Source organism: Oryctolagus cuniculus, chromosome 4 (genome assembly GCF_964237555.1).
Source record: "Oryctolagus cuniculus chromosome 4, mOryCun1.1, whole genome shotgun sequence".
Lineage (NCBI taxonomy): Eukaryota > Metazoa > Chordata > Mammalia > Lagomorpha > Leporidae > Oryctolagus > Oryctolagus cuniculus.
The window spans coordinates 168775040-168788681 of NC_091435.1; the positions used below are offsets into that span (position 1 = coordinate 168775040).

The 13642-nt window shown below is 51.4% G+C and overlaps 1 long non-coding RNA gene across 1 annotated transcript; it reads right to left on the reverse strand.

The window, feature by feature from the left end:
- Positions 1 to 9704: 9704 nt before the first annotated feature.
- On the reverse strand, positions 9705 to 11897 carry LOC127493923 (uncharacterized). Its single transcript, XR_007924464.2, has 3 exons — positions 11268 to 11897; positions 10380 to 10495; positions 9705 to 10262 (listed from the first exon to the last, which is right to left on the reverse strand). It is a non-coding gene; the product is annotated as an uncharacterized lncRNA (long non-coding RNA).
- Between the last annotated feature and the right edge of the window lie 1745 nt (positions 11898 to 13642).

Sequence of the window (13642 nt, forward strand, 5' to 3'; positions counted from 1 at the left end):
GAGTCATCAGTGAAGCCTTTTTTTTTTTTTTTTTTTGAGTTTTGAATTTTATTTGCAAGGCAGAGGAATAGAGAGAGGACAGACAGAGGCAGAGAGAGATCTCCCATTTCTAAGCCACAAGAGCCAGCTCTGAGCCTGGAACCAGGAGCTCCACTGGGTGTGCCACATCGGTGGTGGGGCCTAAGCACTTGGGTGTACATACGAGTGGACACTGTGCTCTGATATGTGCCTGCATGGCAGGTGGCAGCTTCACCCACTGTGCCCCAACCATGGCCCCTAATTCTAGTTTGTTTCTAGTGTGGATTCTCAGATTTTTTTTCTGCACAAAGGATTGTTTTACCTTGAACAAAAAGAATATTTCCTTTGAAATAAGGGGTCTTAAATTGTTTGTTTGCTCTGCCGTATGGTTCAGGCTAGACCCTCCGGTACCGAGCTGAGCGGGTGTGGTGAGAGTAAACAGGCTTGCCTTGCTCATCACTATAGCAGGAAAGCCTTCAGTCCCGTACTGTTGACTAGGACTGAGTTGTGGCCTGTCTGCAGGTGCCCTTGGTCAGTTTACGTAGTTTGTGGTTTTTTGTTTGTTTGTTTTTTGACAGGCAGATTTAGACAGTGAGAGAGAGAAAGAGAGAACAGAGAGAAAGGTCTTCCTTCTGTTGGTTCACCCCCCAAATGGCTGCTGTGGCCAGCACACCGCACTGATCCGAAGCCAAGAGCCAGGTGCTTCCTCCTGGTCTCCCATGGGGTGCAGGGCCCAAGCACTTGGGCCATCCTCCACTGCACTCCCGGGCCACAGCAGAGAACTGGCCTGGAAGAGGGGCAACCGGGACAGAATCCAGCGCCCCGACCGGGACTAGAACCCTGGATGCCGGCGCCGCTAGGTGGAGGATTAGCCTAGTGAGCTGCGGCACTGGCCTGTTTTTTTGTTTTTTTAATCATGAATTGGATCTGAGTGTTATCAGAGGCCTTCATTCCATCTATGGGGCTTTTCACGTTTATCCTGTTAACATCACATCAACCGACTCTGGGGTGTTAATCCTGCTTCCTAAGACACAGGAGACATTCTGTACACTTGGTCATGTGTAGAATACTATGTTATGTTGCTGAATTCGGTCTGGTAATACTGTATTAAGGATTTCCGTGCCTAGCCCCGTGAGGAATGTCAGTCTATAGTTTTCTTGTGATATCTTCGTCTTTGTTATCAGGGTGGCACCGGCCACAATGAATGAGTTGGGAAGTATTCCCTCCTCTGTTTTCTGAAATAGTAAAGTGTTAGCATCAATTATTTTTAAAGCCTTATCCATTCACTTGAAAGGCAGAATGAGGTCTTCCATCCACTGGTTCACTCCCCGATTGGCCACAACAGCCAGGGCTGGGAGCCAGGAGCCAGGAGCTCCATGTGGGTCTCCCACGTGGGTGGCAGGAACCCGGATGCTCAAGTCATCACCTGCTGCGTCCCAGGCGCATCCCCAGGGAGCTGATGGGAAGCAGAGCGCGGGAACTGGAGCCTGCACTCCGCCGTAGGATGCGGGCATTCCCGGTGACGGCTTAGCCCGCGGCGCCACGTCGTCCACCCCCAGTGCTCTTTCTGTGCGCGGGGGCATTCACGGGGCAGCTACCCGGCACGGGCAGTTCTTTGTAGCGAGGCTTGCAGCTGCTCACGGAACTCCCTTCCTCGTCCCAGGACCATTCAAATCCCCCCCCCCTTTTTTTTTTTTTCAACCAGTGACTTGTGCTGTTCCAGGCGCTTGTCCGTTTGGTCTGTTGCGTCCTCTCTTGGCACAGCGCCGCTCCTGGTGTTCCCACTTCACTCTGTAAGGTCAGTCGCCGTGTCCCCTATTTCACGTCCACGTCTGGGTCCCTCTTCTCTCGGCTGACCCAGCAGAGCTTCCTGGCTTCCTTGCGTGTCCGCCTCTGCCAGCCGGGCCTGAGTGGGCGTCTCGGGTCTGTTCCGCTCCTTGCTGTGCGTGCCCACAGTCTCTGGTCGACACGGGGCAGGCATGGTCTTAACATTCTTCAAGGAATTCCTTTGCTGCTTTACATGGTTGGAGGCCTGCTAATTTCAACTTGGCACCCAGGCTGATCCGGTTACAGTGGTGCCGAAAGAACCCCAGGCATGATGACACCAGTGTGCCTCCTACCCCACGCAGCCATGGTCACGAGCGGAGGACACAGATGACCCCCAGCCGCTGTGCCTTTTGCCTGGTGAACTCAGAGAGCTCTTGGGAAGTGACCAGCCATGGCAGCATTGCCTGGATTTCAAAACCGGGAGCCCACGCAGCTGCACTTGGCAGGTGCCGAACAGCTTCTGCTGTTTCCCGCTGGGACAGCTGTGGGCCGATGTTCCCCCCCACAGAGCCGCTTTCACTTCCTTGGGAACATCCCTCCCTCCCGGGCCCACCGTGCCTGCACTAGCACCCACCCGGGTTTGCACAGTCCACTCTCCCTCTGAGAGAGAGCTCAATGGAGACAGCAGCTAGGACCTCAGCTGGACAGATAGCAGCTACGGCCAGCTGGGGAGTCATTTATGAATAAAGAGATCCGCAAGCTAATGAATGTTGGCTATAAATATGCTAGGAAATGATAGACTATGGATTGGAAGATACGGATCACATTCCGTGACGTCACGGGTGGGGCGGGGCAGGGCGGGGGACAGGCTTAGGGAAATCACTTAAAGAGACACCAATGGCCGCTTGTGATGCCGCCATCCCATATGGGTGCCCGGTCAAGTCCCAGCCGCCTCTTCCCATTCCGCTCCCTGCTCCTGTGCCTGGGAAGGCAGTGGGGGATGGCCCAAGTGTTTGGGCCCTGCACCCGCATGGGAGACCAGAAGGGAGTTCCAGGCTCCTGGCTTCAGCTCGGTGCAGCCTCAGCCATTGCTGCCATTTGGAGAGTGACCATCACAGGAAGATTCTCTCTCTCTCTCTCTCTCTCTCTCTCTCTTTGAATTTCTAATTCATAATCTTTATTTTCAAAATAGAACGCCAGCTTCATCTGTCATGTTCTATGTTCACGAATGAAAAGACTAGAAGTAAGACAAATGTTGTTACTAATTCTTCACGTGTTTGCTAAATTTTTCTCCATATCTTTAAGTATTTCAGGTCAAAAAATTAATATGCATCAAAACTTGAATGTGGAACGGGCCTCTGGCATAGGGTTAACCTGCTGCTTGGGATGTCCACATCACATGTTGGAGTGCTGGGTCCAACTCCTGAGTCCACTCTAAATCCCACACCCTGCTGAGGTGCGTCCTGGGAGAGAGCAGGCGACTGTTCGAGGACTTGGGTCCCCGGGAGTCAGTATTGCGGCACTGTGGGTTAAGCCGCCACTGTGACGTAGGCATCCCCTGTGAGTGCCAGTTCAGGTCCCAGCTGCTCCACTTCTAATCCAGCTCCCTGCTAATGTGCCTGGGAGGCAACCAAAGACGGCCCAAGTGCTTGGGTCCCAGCCACCCACGTGGGTGACCAGGATGGAGTTCCAGCCTCAGTCCCGCTGTGGCCATCTGGAGAGTGGGCCAAAAAATGGAAGATATTTCTTTCTGTGACTCTCTGTCTCTCTGTCTCTCTCTGTCTCTCTCTCTCTCTGTAACTCTTTCAAATAAATAAATCTTAAAAAAAAAAAAAAAAAAAAGTATGGGGCTTCTGAGACCCATGTGGGAGGCCGGGACTGAGTTCCTGGCCCCTGGCATTTGGGGAATAAACCAGCAGTTGCAAAAAAAAAAAAAAAAAAAAAAAAAAAAAAAAAAAAAAAAACCAGCAGTTGCGAGCTTTCTCCGTTGGTCTCTCAAATAACTAAAAGAATCGAATGTGTTCAGATTTAAAACGCAAGATAGTTCCGCAAGAAAGGGAGACGCCCCTTCGGAGTTGACAATTTTGTCTTTCCCGGAGCAAGACTAGACTTGGAGCGTCTTCCGTCTCCTTTTCCTGAAGTGGCAGAGGGAGGCTGGGACACCCAGCTCCAGTCCACTGTGGGGGCGGCGCCTGCCCCTGCCCCTGCCAGGGATGGCAGAACACGCCGGCCGCCTCTCTTAAGCAGGGCACCTCCCAACGCATCTCCCGGGTCGCAGGTTGCGTGGCCCCCACTCACACACGCTAATGTGTGGGTGCCAACCTGGTCATCGTGTCCAGTGGCCTCTGGCCACAGTCACCATGGCTGGGGGCCACCGCGCTTAAGAACTCACACATGGTGCAGTCAGAAATCCTGGCTTCTTTCTCTGCTCTCTTAAACAGTCTTCCTCCCCCTTAGTGGCCCCTCTCGGCAGGTGGTCCCACGCAAGCCCAGCACAACTGCCAAGCACCCCCCCTACACACACACGCACCCTTCGGCTCAGCTCGCCTTCCTTCAACCCCTGTATCACACACAGAACAGACAATGTGCGCGTGCAAAACACACGTACTACACACCCCGACACGGAGGCGGCCACGGGGAGATGGCTTTTTCAATTGTATCCTTTTACAAGATCTTGGAAACTGCCGAAGACCACACAATTTCCTTTTCTACTGTCACTGCCAAGACATCAGAAAGCATTGCAGTGGGGGCGGCGGCAAGCGAGGACATGGACAGCAGAGCGCATTCTGCGCTGGCCGTTTCTCTCTGGGCTAGCCTGCCACCCTCGGAACTCCCAAGGCATTCCGTCTCAGATCCCCCTCTGCCAGTACCCACTCACGACCTTGGGTTTCAGTTCCTGGGCACACATTATTTTATCCCCCCCGTGGTGCTGGGGAAGCCCCCTTGTGTTTCACGCTGCTAACCCTGCCTCCCCGGCTCCGCCCACCGCCCACTGCCTGACCCAGACCTTCAGAAAAGTGCCTGAGCTCGCATCGCAAAGGGGAGCGTAGGACTTGAGGCTTGGCTGAAGGAGGGAAAGGTAAGGCCGGCTTCTGCCTCCCTCCCGGTTTCCTTCCTTCCTTCCTTCCTTTTCCCTTGGAGAACGAGACGCGTGTGCTCTGCGTATGAAGGGGGCAGGGCCGCCCTCAGTGAGTGGTACAGTAAGCCGGGGTGCACACGGGGTCAGCAGGCTACAGCCCGGGGGCGCATGGCCCTGGGCGGGCTCCTGCCAGGTAGGAGTAGCCCCTTCACCTCCTCCCCGTGGGGCCGTTCTCTTCCTATTCTGGTGGGTTATTTCCCACGCCTGCTTCCAGATGTGAGCTTGCAAACGTGACCACAGGCCTTGGGGTCACCAGTCCACGTTATGTTCCCGCAGAGGCCACTGGGGTACCTCCCAACTCCGGTGCGTCCTCTTAGGGGGTTCGGCTCGTCCACCAAGGAGTCTGACAGCGATGGGGAGAGACAGCCAATAAAAGTCCGGTGAAAGGCATCTTCTCACTGTCCCCGGCCTGTTGCCTGCAGGGGAGGGTATCTGAGGCTGAGCCCGGGAAACCACATGGCGACTCGGTGTCTTTATTCGCCAGGTGATGGGATGTGGGGCAGTGGTTAGGGCATCCTTACGGCCCTCGTAGCTTCCAGGCACAACCACTGGCAGTCAACAAATATTTTATATAATAATGTTATAACCAAGAGCCATAAATCCTCTACAAGTGCCCAGGAAAAGGAGCTGGTAAGATACTTCCAGCCAGCTTCAGACACAACTCTACTAAGTCACTGAATAAAACAGGAGAGACCTGGTCATTGAATGAGGGTGGGGTCACGGTGACAGCGAGAGGCTGTCTTTATATGGACACAAGTGACAGAGCTTCACTGAGCACAGCCCCTCCCTAAGTGACATAAAACATCTCCTGGTTGAACCTGCATTTCCTCCAATAGCCGTCCTTTATCTCAAAGGAGTGGTGAGATCATATGAAATTTTTTTTTAAGATTTATTTTATTTATTTGAAAGAGTTAGAGAGAGAAAGAGAAAGCTCTTCCATCTGCTGGTTCACTCCCCAAGTGGCCACAACAGCCAGAGTGAGGCCAGGTGGAAGCCAGGCGCCAGAGCTCCATCTGGGTCTCCCATGTGCTTGCAGGGGCCCAGGGGAGCAACCGAGACTTGACCTGGTGCCCGTGTGGGATGCCGGCGTTGCAGCTGGTGGCTCAACCCATTACGCCACAACACCAGCCCCATAAGAAATCTTTTTTTTTTTTTTTTTTTTTTTTTGGACAGGCAGAGTGGACAGTGAGAGAGAGAGACAGAGAGAAAGGTCTTCCTTTGCTGTTGGTTCACCCTCCAATGGCCGCTGCAGTCAGCATACAGCGCTGATCCGAAGCCAGGAGCCAGGTACTTCTCCTGGTCTCCCATGGGGTGCAGGGCCCAAGCACTCAGGCCATCCTCCACTGCACTCCCTGGCCACAGCAGAGAGCTGGCCTGGAAGAGGAGCAACCGGGACAGAATCCGGCGCCCCGACCAGGACTAGAACCCAGCGTGCCGGCGCCGCAAGGCGGAGGATTAGCCTAGTGAGCCGTGGCGCCGGCCAATAAATCTCTTAACGGGGATAGAGAAAGGTTGGAAATAATTGAGGAGCATTTCAGTGAACTTCATCTACCAACAAAGTAAAATATTTCACAATTTTACTCTATCTCACAAAATTTTTCCTTTAAATTACTATACAATAAGCCAGTGTTTGTTGTATCTGAATTTGGAACGTATTGTTAGTTCACAGGTAAAGTCAAGGTTGCTGGTGCTTAGACTTTCAAACCTGTATATATTGGACGTAATTCTTTACTATTTTTAGTTTTACGTATTTATTTTTATTTGAGAGGGAGAGAGGTTCAGAGACAGACAGAAAGCCATCTTCCATCTGCTGTTTCACTCTACCCGCGCGCCTACTGCAGTGTAGGCTGGGCCAGGCTGAAGCCAAGACTTGGGAACCCCAGGTCTCCCCCTGGATGGCAGGGACCCAAGCATCGCCTACTGCCTCACTTTAGCAGGAAGCTGCAGTTTGAAGTGGCACTGGCACTCAAACCCAGGCACTCCCATATGGGATTTGGGATCCAACTGGCATCTTACCCACTACACAAAATGCCCACCCCAGATAGAATAATTTTTTTTTTAAAGATTTGACTTAAGTCAGAGGCCTGCTTCTTGCAAAAAAAAAAAAAATCACCTTTGATTGTTTAATCTGAAGGACATTTGATATACTGAAAAAATCCACAATAAATAACAAGTGTAACTTGTAAAGAATCATTTGGAGATAGAGTCAAGAGGAAAAACAAAGGAATGACGATGAGAAATCGGAAACAGAAATGGAACAGGAAAATGTGTCTGAAATCTCAGAACGCTTCAGAAATCAATCCAGAAAAATGGGACAGATTGCTCCTTTAAAATCGTAAGGCAATTCATGTACTTTGATGTCATGAAAAAAATTCCTTCTTAGATGACAACTCCTTCCCTACACCCAAAAAAAAAAAAAAAAAAAAAAGGAGGAAAAGAGAATGATTAAATTAAGTTTTTCTTCCTTAAATTGAAATGCCGGAAAGCCAAGACTCTGTGGCAAAAAATATCCTACATGAAGGATCTCTGTGAGACCTCAGTGGAAACAAAGGGCCATCAAAGAAGGATGTATTTTTCTCTGAAGGGAGGAAAGACCTTCCACTTTGCTTATGGCAATGTCCAAATACTGTTGGAGTCTATGGTCACAAAAGGCTTCCATAGCCTTGGCAGCCCATGGCAAGAGCCTCGGGTGATCACTGACGTCATAAATAAATAATTGTTAAAGGAACAACAGGAGTCCTGCGCACTTAGTCCCCATGTAGGACCTCTGTCCTAAATGAGTTCACCTGTGAGAATCGACTGCAAATCTTGTTCTCACACTGTACTCTGTATGATGTTTGTGTGGGTGCACACTGTTGAAGTCTTAACATGGAGTTGGTTCTCTGTATATAAAATCAGACTAAAAATGAACCATAATGAGGAAGGGGATGGGAGAGGCAGAGGGATGTGGGACAGGAGTCGGGGTGGGAGGTTGGGTATGGGGGAAAGAACCACTATATTCCTAAAGTTGTACCTATGAAAAATGCATTCATTACATAAAAACTTTAAAAAACAAAATAAGTTGAAATGCCATTTAAATAGCATACCGGAGGTTTTTTTTTTTTTTTTTTTGGATGAATATGAAAATGAGCAAGAATCTAAGATTTACTTGACTCAAGCTGAATTGCTAACACTATTCATGGTCATCTCCTTAACGTCTCAGGAGTAGAGAACTGTACCTTAGCCTTCAAGTCAATGGATCTATGTTTCAGATTCTTATTAATAGAACAAGAACATTATCAGGAAAAATTACTCCCAGCTCTCGCTCTCAGATAAACCTCCCATTAGCACAGAATTTCGTGAAAGATGGGTTGCTGGATGCCCACTGAAAGGAAGCACACCACTGGGGCACCCACATCTGATATCAGAATTGCAGTCCCTGATCTGCCTCTAACTCAGGCTTCCTGATAATGAGCACCCTGGGGGGCAGCAGTGATGGCTTAAGTATTTTGAGACCACCACCCAAGTGGGAGACCCACATGAGTTCTCAGCTCCAGGGCCTGATCCTGGCTGTTGTGGGCATTTGGAGAATGAATCAGTAGCTGGAAATTTGTCTCTCTGCCTTTCAAATAAATGACAAAATAGATTAAAACAAACTAAAATCTAAGTACTTATTTTTTAAAAAATGATTTATTTGGGGCCGGCGCCGCGGCTCACTAGGCTAATCCTCCGCCTAGCGGCGCCGGCACACCGGGTTCTAGTCCCGGTCAGGGCGCCGGATTCTGTCCCCGTTGCCCCTCTTCCAGGCCAGCTCTCTGCTGTGGCCCGGGTGTGCAGTGGAGGATGGCCCAAGTGCTTGGGCCCTGCACCCCATGGGAGACCAGGAGAAGTACCTGGCTCCTGGCTCCTGCCATCGGATCAGCGCGATGCACCGGCCGCAGCGCGCCGGCCGTGGCGGCCATTGGAGAGTGAACCAATGGCAAAGGAAGACCTTTCTCTCTGTCTCTCTCTCTCTCACTGTCCACTCTGCCTGTCAAAAAAAAAAAAATTATTTATTTGAAACATAGAGTAACAGGAGAGAGACAGAGAGAGAGATCTCCAGCCACAGGTTCACTCCTCACATGCCCACAACAGCCAGGGCTAGGTCAGGCCACAGACAGGAGCCTGGAACTCCATTCAGGTCTCCCATGTGGATGGCTGGGGCCCAAGCACTTGAACCGTCACTGTTGGCTCTCAGGATGGATTAGCAGGAAGCCGGATCCGAAGCAGAGCAGCTGAGACTCAACCCCCCCCACTCTGATATGCAATGCAGGCATCCCCAGCAACAGCTTAAACTGCTGCACCACAATGCCCACCCTAATCAATAACTGAAGAGTCCAACCAAGGACTTCCAACTGAGGAAAGAAAAAAAATGAATAATTTCACTGTTCTGTGTCTGCACTGGGAGACATCACTTGTCTCCCACACCTCACCCAATGCACTTTGATCCTTCAGTTAAACCTCGTTGAGATATTGTATTGGGGCCGGTGCTGCAGCGTACCAGGTAAAGCCACTGCCGCAGCACTGGCATCTCATATGGGCGCTGGTTCGAGTCCTAGATGCTCCACTTTCCACCCAGCTCTCCGCTATGGCCTTGGAAAGTGGTGAAAGATGGCCAAGTGCTTGGGTCCCTGCACCCACGTGGGAGACCTGGAAGAAGCTCCTGGCTCCTGGCTTCAGATCATCCCAGCTCCAGTTGTTGTAGCCATTTGGGGAGTGAACCAGCAGATGGGAGACTTTTCTCTGTCTCTCCCTCTCTATCTCTATGACTTTACCTTTCAAATAGATCAAATAAATCTTTTTCTTTTATTTTTTTAAAAGACACTGTATTGCCAACGTATAACAGTATCAGGGTCACTTGGCAAATCCAGTACTGCTGAATTTATCCATTCTATATCAAACAGCTGCTATGAGAACCAGGCGTAATGGATGTGTGATTAAGTCAATCACACACCCAGGGCTACAAGATGTTTCTGTTAAATGGGATATGTTTGGACCCTAGGTTCTTGGGAGCATGGATGGACACACAGAAGATTACTGATCCATCTTGATCTAGACCGATCTGAACCAGGCTGTACCCGCACCATCCCCAACCCCCACTCACCAGCACCAGCCATTCTCTTTTGTAACCACTCAGTGACCACTCCCTGCAGAGCCCAGGTCTTCGTGGGAGGTGAACTGCCACAGCATGTTCAGTCCATTCTAAGGACAAGGGAACATGAGCTTCCCACGCTGTGCCTCCTCCACCGGCCGCCCACGCCTTCTGCTCCCCGGCCCTTGCCCCAGGCAGGTGCTCGGCCGGCTCTGCAGCTGGAAACACCTAGAATGAGAGCAGGGACCACGAGTTTGGCCTCAGTGTGAAATGGCTTTGGGGAGCGTGCAGCTCCGGCTCCATCCTGACGCTTCCACTCTGCAGAGGGGAGACCAGCTTACTCACCTCGATCCAAGCACAGCTCTCCAGAGACGTCCTAGGAAGAAGGCTGCAACTTCAGGGAAAGGAAGCAGTGCCCCAAGAGCTTGGGAAAGCACAGCTGTGAAATGTTTTGTTTTGTCCTATTTGAGAAGTGCAGAGAGAGAGAGAGAGAGAGAGAGAGAGAGATCCATACATTCCCATCCCCTGGTTCACTCCCCAAAGGCTCACAAAGGCAGGGTCTGTGGTGGGCGACAGCCAGGGGCAGACAACTCCATCCCGGTCTTCCAGGGGGTGGTGATACCCAAGGACTGGAGCCATCACTCCGGGGGCGTGTATTGGCAGGAGGCACAGAGTTGAGCATCCGACCCAGGCACTACCGCATGGGACAAAGGCTTTATTGTTGTTGTTGTTGTTGACAGGCAGAGTGGATAGTGAGAGAGAGAGACAGAGAGAAAGGTCTTCCCTTTGCCATTGGTTCACCCTCCAATGGCCGCCACGGCTGGCGCGCTGCGGCCGGCGCACCACACTGATCCAAAGGCAGGAGCCAGGTGCTTATCCTGGTCTCCCATGGGGTGCAGGCCCCAAGCACTTGGGCCATCCTCCACTGCACTCCCTGGCCACAGCAGAGAGCTGGCCTGGAAGAGGGGCAACCGGGACAGAATCCGGCGCCCCGACCGGGACTAGAACCCGGTGTGCCGGCGCCGCAAGGCGGAGGATTAGCCTAGTGAGCCACGGGGCTGGCCTGACAAAGGCATCTTAACCACCAGGCCCAACACCCATCCCTGTTAAATGCTTTTGCACCCGAGCACAGAACGTTTTAGAAAAGGTCTAAAGATTTTGGAGCAGAGATGAGGGAGTTGCACGAGGCGGGCGTTTCAGAGAACTGCACAGTGCTGATTTCTACTCGCCTACCAGGATGCTCCCTGGGTCCAGGGAACGAGCTGCCAGAAACGGAAGAGCACGATCCCACGGGCCAGGTTTACTCCATGCTACACGTGAGACACGCCACAACACGGGTGAGCCACAAAAGCGTCAGCTTCAGTTTAAAAAGGCAGCTGCAAAGACAAGGGATAGGAGGCCATTGATAGGAAACGTCCAGGAAAAGCAACTGTATCCATCTAGAAACAAGACTGCAAACAGGAAGTAAGACTGTAGCCAGGCAGCAGGGATCTCCCTCACACAGGGCTGTGCTGACACCTCGTGGCATTGAAAAACTTCAGTGAGGTGGGTAATCTGACCTTACCCAGATTGTTTCAAGAAGAGAAGGGGTGAGTGCCATGTGGCGCAGTGGTTAAGCCTTAGCTTGGGCCACGCCCCATCTTGGAGTGCCTCAGTAGCGTCCAGGCACCTCTGCGTCGGATCCAGCTTCCTGCCAATGCATCCTGGGAGGCAGCGTGTCCGGGCCCCTGCCACCCGCAGGGTCGGCCTGGACGGGGCTCCCAGTTCCTGGCTGCAGCCTGGGCCAGCCCTGGTTGCTGCAGCATTTGGAGAGGGAACTCGTGGCTGCAAGACATCTGTCTCTTCCTCTCTGTGTGTCACTCTGCCTTTCAAGGGAATAAGTAAGCATTTTTTTTAAAAGAAGCAAAAAAAAATCATTACAAATTACAGTAGAGGTTTATAATTCAAAATGGTCTAATACCAGTATTATGCATTTTTAATTTTGGAGAAATAGATCATTTCTATAATATATAATCCTTTAGAGTAAGGAAGATTGAAATAATCCAATTTAAGAAGCTGACTAATGCTTTTACCATGCCTGCCAATGATAGCCTGGTTTGGGGCCAGCATTATGGTGTAGGAAGTTAAATTGCTGCTTGTGATGCCGGCACCCCATACTGCAGCGCTGGTTCAAATCCCAGCTGCTCTTTCTGATCCACCATCCTGCTAATGGGCCTCGGAAGGCAGTGGACGATGGTCCTAGCACTTGGGCCCCTGCCTCCCACATGAGGACCAAGATGGAGTTCCTGGCTCTTGACTAAGGTCTGGCAGAACCCTGCCTATTGTGGCCATTTGGGGAGTGAATGAGCATATGGAAGATCCTCTCCCTCTCTCTCTCTCTCTCTGCCTTTCAAATAAATAGATCCTTTTTAAAAGACAGCCTCACCTATGGATAGCAATGTGAAATATCCTAAGTGAAACCTTAGCAGTTCAACATCAACAGCCCGAAGACCAACAGCTCCTGACCACTTAGGACATGAGCTAGCTTCGCGTCTTGAGAGCCAGGGACAAGGTCCGGCAGGTCCTCTGTAAGTTTAAGAAAACTGCCACAGGACTCAGCAGTCCCCCCCCCTCAGCTCGATACACTCAAAGAACTGAACACAGTGTCCAAACAAAACCAAATGTGCATCGCCGCATGAGTCCCAACAGTCCCAGCGTGGCCGTAACCACTGCCCACACCCTGGATGTGGCCCATCCGTACGACAGGACATTGTTGGACTGTAGAAGGGCATAAAGTGTTGAGTGAAATTAGACAGGAACTCAGGACGAATGCCGCGTGACCTCACTCATACGAGGAATGTGGAGTTCATCTCCGGAGGCTGAGTGGACAGTCCCTGCTGTGCTCTGTCCCGCTGGGGAGAGTGGGAGTGGGCGGGGCAGGGAGGGCTTGGCCCAGGAGGACAGTGTTACCGTTGAAAACAAGGAACAGGGCTGGTGCCACAGCTCAACAGGCTAATCCTCCGCCTAGCGGCGCCGGCACACCAGGTTCTAGTCCCAGTCCGGGCGCCGGATTCTGTCCCGGTTGCCCCTCTTCCAGGCCAGCTCTCTGCTGTGGCCCGGGAGTGCAGTGGAGGATGGCCCAAGTGCTTGGGCCCTGCACCCCATGGGAGACCAGGAGAAGCACCTGGCTCCTGCCATCGGATCAGTGCAGTGCGCTGGCTGCGGCGGCCATTGGAGGGTGAACCAACGGCAAAAGGAAGACCTTTCTCTCTCTCTCTCTCTCTCTCACTGTCCACTCTGCCTGTAAAAAAAAAAAAAAAAAAAAAAAAAAAAAAAAAAACCATCACAGGAGGAACAAACCTGCTATTCTATTAAGGGGAGGCTGGATGCAATTTGCAGTAATACGTCCAGATGGCTAGAATAGAGGATTTCGAATCTTCTTATCGCAAAGCAATGCTGAAAACTGGAAGTGACAGACATGCTAATCACCCTGACTTCATCACAACATAGCATGCACCTGAAACAAAACACCCCCGTACCCCCCAAGTGTGTAGGGTTATTACAGGCCAACCAGAGATATCCAAGTGTAAAAGAGGAATAGAGTGCTGACACACAGGTACCGCGCTGTG